At 35.0% G+C, this 6,624-nt stretch overlaps 1 long non-coding RNA gene across 1 annotated transcript; it reads left to right on the top strand.

Moving 5' to 3' along the window:
• Nucleotides 1-3,482: 3,482 nt before the first annotated feature.
• On the top strand, nucleotides 3,483-6,624 carry LOC105960743 (uncharacterized). Its single transcript, XR_016034053.1, has 3 exons — nucleotides 3,483-4,042; nucleotides 6,016-6,394; nucleotides 6,466-6,624. It is a non-coding gene; the product is annotated as an uncharacterized LOC105960743 (long non-coding RNA).

Below are 6,624 nucleotides of genomic sequence, written 5' to 3'. Positions count from 1 at the left end.
CATTAATACGAAAAAGGATTATTTATTACAAGAATAAATAAAAGACCACAACCACAAGTTGGCTTGTTGGTCACCTACTCTAATAGAGACCTTGTTGATTCTTCCACTTCCATTCATAGCTCTCTTTTGGCTATGACAATGGTCCATCCTCTATGGTTGGATGAGGTTCAAGAGATTTATGTTGATGATCCAGAAGATCATGAGGCAATCATTTCCTAGACCCTTAGACCTTGGGAAGTTTCCTTTTTATCCGTATGTGGATGGTCTTTTGAAATATAAAGAGAAGGTCTATGTGGGGACTGGTAGTCAATTGAGGCAAACCATTCTTCAGTTTATGCATGGTTCTAGTCTTGGTGGTCGTTCTGGAGTCTAGAAAACTTTTCAAATAGTGCATGGAATCTTTAGATTGCCTCAATTGAAGAAGCATGTTAAAGAATTGGTTATTTCATTTGTACTTGTCAACTTAATAAGCATGAGACCACTAAATCCCGAGGCTTGATTCAACCCGTACTTTGGATACACATCACTATGGATTTCATAGAGAAACTGCCATTATCTAAAGGGAAAGACACCATACTGGTGGTAGTCGACAGATTCGCAAAGTACAACCACTTCATTGCTTTGAGTCATCCATGACAGCTTCATCTTTGGCTTAAGTTTTCTTGGATTCCATCTACAAACTTCATAGATTACCCACCTATATATAAAGTATCTGATAAAGATAAAATTTAACCAGTGTATTTTGGAAAGAATCACTTCAAGCTTTGGGGATACAACAATAATTGAGCACAGCTTATCATCCCCAAACGGATGTACAGGCTGAAAGGGTAAATCAATGCTAAAAAGGGAATTTAAGATGTATGTGCAGCAAATTCCCTAGGCAATAGAGTATTTGTCTACCTTTGACTGAGTGGGGTATAACACCTGCCATCACTCTGCTATAAATATGCCTCTTTTTTAAGCTTTATATGGTTACCCTCCTCCTCAAGTGAGGTATGGTCTAGTAGGGGAGGTCAAATCGGCTGGAGTGGATCAATGGGTTCAAGAACATGCCAACCTCATTCAAAACCTCAGGATTTGTTGCAGAGGGCCAGGGAGAGGATGAAGACTCATGATGATAAGCACAGGAGTGAGAGGGAGTTTGTAGTGGGAGATCTAGTTTACCTCAAGCTAAATCCATACAAACACCTTAGTATGAGGAAGAGTTTGGTATGGAAGTTAACTTCAAAGTTTTGTAAAATTTTCCATGTGATCAGGAAGGTGGGAGAGGTAGCTTATGAACTTCAACTTCCTTCTACTGCCAAGATACATCAAGTCTTCTATGTTTCATTATTTAAGAAGCATGTGGGAAAGCAAGATCTAGTGATCGCCACCTTGCCACCCGTGACTGGTTTTGGAGAGCTACTAGTGCCAGTGAAGGTGTTGGAGAGGTGGCTAGTCAAGCGGAATAACTCAGCGGTGGGTCAGATGCTCATGCAATGAGCGTATTTATCTGTACAAGAAGCTACCTGGGAGGATTCAGCTGACATTCCGGAGAAGTTTCCCAACTGTCAACATGAGCTCATGGTCTTGAAAGAGAAGGCATTGTAACAGTTTTAATTGCCAATCCATAAAACATCGTCATTTTGGGAAAGAACTAAAATCACGTTTTATACTTAAAGAGTCGTTACCATCTCTTGGGCAACAAGGATACGCCGTCGTTTGACTTAAAGAAGCGTGATCACGTTTGTAGTTGTTGGGGGTATCCTGAAGCAAGTCTATATGTTCATGCCACGCCATCGTCTCCTTCAGCTAGTTATTAGCTATAAATAGTAGGATTTATGTGGAAGTCAGTTATAAAAGTTCATTTGTGTAATTCACAATTTTATAGCTCAATAAAATCCGTTCTTCGTTCCTTTCATTTACGATTGAAGATTTCAATCTTAACAAGCCCATCAACATTAATAGAGATGGAAACTTCAGCAGGGGAGAAATGAACTTCAACGTTTTTTGAATTTTTTTTTCTATCTAATTGTTCCTTTTTGCTTGAAGATATTTTTTGGTTGTGTTTTTAATCCATAGATTATTTCATTTTTTTTATAGAAAAATTCATCATCCACCGAAGTTAATTTTTACATTTGGGAGATTTGTAATTATTTTTTTACTGATCATTATTTTAATATATTTTTTTCCATATAGCATCTATAAACATTTGATGGTATATATACCTGTTGGGGATTTGATTTTAGCAGATGCCCGTACCTCTCCTGTTGGAGCTGAGTTTTTTTGGAGATATTGTATATCTTCCTTAACATACATTTTTTTTGAGAAATTGTATATCTTCCTTTTTTTAACATACAGCAGACCAATTTTTGGATGGATGGAGATACCCTAAATATAATTGTTTATTTACCATCGTCACTAGGGGTGGAAATCGGACCGATCGAATTGGATATGGCGCTTTTGGAAAATTTCTGATTTTTTTTCGGAACCGTAATATCGATTCCGATTCCGAGTTTTCCGGAATTCAAGAACAGAATCCGATTCCGAATTTTTCGGAAATTTTGGAAAATTGGATTTTTTTTCAGAATTTTTCATTTTTGAAATTTTCACAAATTTCTTGAACAGACAACAATGTTTTTCGGATTTTTTTCACAGATCTCTACAATTTCATTAATCTGACAATTACCGATGAAAACATCTCAAATATGTTAAAATTTTACTTCAAATTTGCTGAGATCTTGTGGTTGATCGAAATAAACAAGAAATGTCCTATAAGATTCTCAAGAAAAAGGAATAATGAACGATTGAGGAAACAACTGCACCAAGAGCGGATGGTGGCTTCCCAAGGAAAGGCGGAGCTGCTGAGCGGCGACGACTTGACAAGGAGAAGCAGAGCGGCGGAAATAGGTTAGAAAGTAAGAGAAGAAGAAGAAAAGTTGTGCCGCTGTTATGAAACAAGGGGAAATGAAAATTTAGGTTTGGATTATAAAATTTGGGCTACTTATAGCAATGGGTCAAAATATCAATATTATCGAAAAACATTATGGCTCAGTCCTTATAGTGGCCTTAGACTATATGTAATAAATATAAACTAAATTTTAAATACATAAAATATCGGAAATTTTCGGAAATAATCGGAAATTTTCGGAATCATTTTTGGATCGGAATTCGGAAATTCAGAAAATTCTATATTAATTTTCGATTCCGATCCAAATTTTTTCGGAATTTACGAAAATCGGAATTTTGGAAATTAGATTACAGAAAATCATTCCAAAATCGGAAATATTCGGATCAGAATTGGCGAAAATCGAAAATTTCGTTCCAATTTCCACCCCTAGTCGTCACCATCCTGCAACAACGCTTAAAAGAGTACCCATGTGTTTACCACACATGAAGGTGCCATCACCCATCAAAATAGGATGACAAGACAAATGCAAAAAACCAACAGCTAAAATTCCTCTTCACCTCATCATTCTCGAAATGAAAAAAGATTGTAATAAGTCTTGTAGCTTCCTCAAAGTATGAGGGAAGAAATGAATAAGAACTATCATGATCACCAAATACATTGTTCCTTCTCGCATCACTCGCTCTCTAAGCTTTTATTGATTTTAAAATTTTGTATTTCTTTTTTCTTTTTTTCCAACTTTTTTGTTAAAAAAATAATTCAAACTGAATTAAAAATAATAGTAAAAAGCACTTTGCCCAAACAAAAATAATTTGCACGTTTTTACCTGAACTGCATTTTTTATTGTACGATGCCTCAAAAAGGGGATTGGCCGGAATCTCATACACGTGCCTTTCACGTGAAATTTACGGCGGCAAAAATGTCTCATCACTTAGAAATTAACCTAGGATTCTATATCCATTTTCTTTTACCCGCTCAATTTAAACTTTACATTCTCTTAAAACTTCCCCCTTCTCGTTTTCTCTAGGTTTTTTTATTTCAGAAAAATTCTCTCAAAACTCCTTCCAATTTGAACGCGTCGTTAGCTCAGAATGGTTTGGAAATTACGGCAACGAAATGTAGACATTCCTTCAGAACGATCTACTCCAAAATATAGTAAGTTATTCAAATGTGTATCGATCTTTGGTATGCTTGTTTTTTTTATGAAATCAATGATAAAGTTCATATTTTATTCAAAATGTTCCTTGTAATATGCTTCTATGTGCTTAAAATACGAAAAAAGTATGCATCCCAAATACATCGTACCCTTTCTTCTAACATACTTTTTTTTATTTTTCAACTGTCATTTATGCCATTTTTTTATTCTTGACTCAAATTTTTCAAATTAATGCGGGGCCTAATAGTGATTATTTCACTATTTATAATGTATTATTCTCGTAAAACTATTGAATTAAATGGCAAATATTATGTGAGTGGCAAAGTTGATTATTTTGATTGGTGTGAAGAAGATAAAATGTTTGTTTTAGAATTAAATGAAATGGCTAACGAGTTAGGATTGATTCATGTGCATGGTTCATTTTCTACACAATAGGGGTATGCAAATGACAGCCATTATCTTTCAAAGATACAACATGATGTTGATACTCTGTTTTTAGTTTCTTGATAATGAAAGAGTCACTGAAATATATGTTCAGCATAAAAATTTGGTAGAATTGAGTGAAAATAAATCCAAGGAGGGTGAAACTGGACAAACAAACGATTTACTTGATGTTCGATGATATTGATGAACCCCTACAGGCAAATGATCTAAATGAACCTGATCGAAATGAATCTGCTGGGATGGGAATGAAGTTGTTGGGAGTACTGGGAATGAACATTTATATATGAGTAGGGTGGAAATCGAAACGAAATTTCTTATTTTCGATTTCCGCCGATTCAGATCCGAATATTTCCGAATTTGGAACGGTTTTTTGTAATCCGATTTCCGAATTTTCGATTTTTTCGAAAATAATCGGATCGGAATCGAAATTTGATATGAAATCTTCAGAATTTTCGAATTCCGATCCAAAATAATTCCGAAATTTTCCGATATTTTTCTGAATTTTCCGATTTATTTTTTATATTAAAATATTATTATATGTCCATATGGTCACACTCATTTTCCTATTCCGGGATTGGCCATAAATTTATGGGATTTTTGTGCATAAGTCCTCAACCAAGCATCTTTAGGGCAACTCCAACCGAGGCTCTAAATGAGGCCCCAAAGACAATAACTGCCATTTTGATGGCTAAAGTCTGGATTTTTTTGTTCCAACCGAGCCATCAAAACAGGCCCCATTTTAGGACCTCCCCATCTCTGCCATCAAAAATGGGGTCTGAAAATAGGGTAATCAAAAATTGGAGGGAAGCTCCCAACGGATCTATTTCCTCCCAGCGGATACATTTCCACCCAAACGTCTCTTTTATTTTGCAGATTCAACTTTAATTTAAAAAAAAAAAAAAAAAAAAAAAAAAATCCTATAAAGAAGACCATTTCGGTTTGAAAAAATTACATAATTTCAAAACTCAAAATTAAAAGAAAAACAACGAAAAAAAAGGTAACCTTTTATGGATTTCTGAGTTTCTGATTTTTCTTGTGAATCGGAGCACGAAAAAAACAGTTAAAGAAAGATGAGACAAAAGGGGTTAGAAAAAAAAAAGAGAAGAAGATTCGGGAGAATGAGTGAGAGAAAAAAAAAACAGAGGATGAAAATAAGAGAGAGGCGAGAGAGAGAGAGAGAGAGAGAGAGAGAGAGAGAGAGAGAGAGAGAGAGAGAGAGAGAGAGAGAGAGAGAGAGAGAGAGAGAGAGAGAGAGAGAGAGAGAGAGTGAGAGAACAGAGGAGAAAAGAAAAAGAAATAAGAGAGAGAGAGAGAGAACAGAGAAGAACAGATGAGAATAAGAGAGAGGGGTGTTGGCGGCTCAAAGTGGTGGGGGTGGGGGGATTAGGGTATATATATATTAGGTTAATTAGGGTTATTTACTTAAGTGTTTATTTTTGTATATTATTTTTTATTTATATGCTAATTATTTTTAGGTTAATTATTTTTATGTGTATGCTAATTAATAATTATTTTCTTGCTTTTATAGATGGATGACGATATGTATCATTCTTACGCTGATTTGCTAAATAGCACGTCACCGGAGTTTGTGGAAACTAATCAATTCGACGAGATTTCTACACCTCTCGAAAGTGCAGTGGCAGGGCAAGTATTATCAAAAAGAAAAAAGATTTTTTCCCGCGATGAGGATATTATTCTTGTTTCAGCATGGCTAAATACAAGCAAGGATGCTATAACTGGAAATGATCAGAGAGCCACTACGTTTATGAGTCATGGCGGTGATGTGGGGCGTACCGAGAAAAGCATAAAACATCGCTGGGGACAAAAATGCACGATGTGCTAAATTTGCTGGTTGTGTCAAACAAATCGACGATAGGCATCAATCTGGTCAATCGACTCATGGAAAGGTAAATATTTATATTCAAATTTTTGTTCATAGAATACTATTTACTTATTTTTCACCTTATTTTTTTTGCAGTTGATTGAAGCAAAACAACTATACGTTGCCGATGAAGGTAGAGCTTTCCAACTAGAACATTGCTTTAATCGACACCTCGACACAAATTATTTTTTTTCGTATTATTTAATTTATTTTATTTTTATTTCATTTAAATTTAAATTTAAATATATTTATTGA

The sequence above is a fragment of the Erythranthe guttata genome, chromosome 10 (genome assembly GCF_056151865.1).
Source record: "Erythranthe guttata isolate IM_541 chromosome 10, IM_541, whole genome shotgun sequence".
In the NCBI taxonomy this organism is placed as follows: Eukaryota; Viridiplantae; Streptophyta; class Magnoliopsida; order Lamiales; family Phrymaceae; genus Erythranthe; species Erythranthe guttata.
Note: the sequence above shows the minus strand (reverse complement) of the source record. Positions and strands in the feature narration are given on the sequence as shown.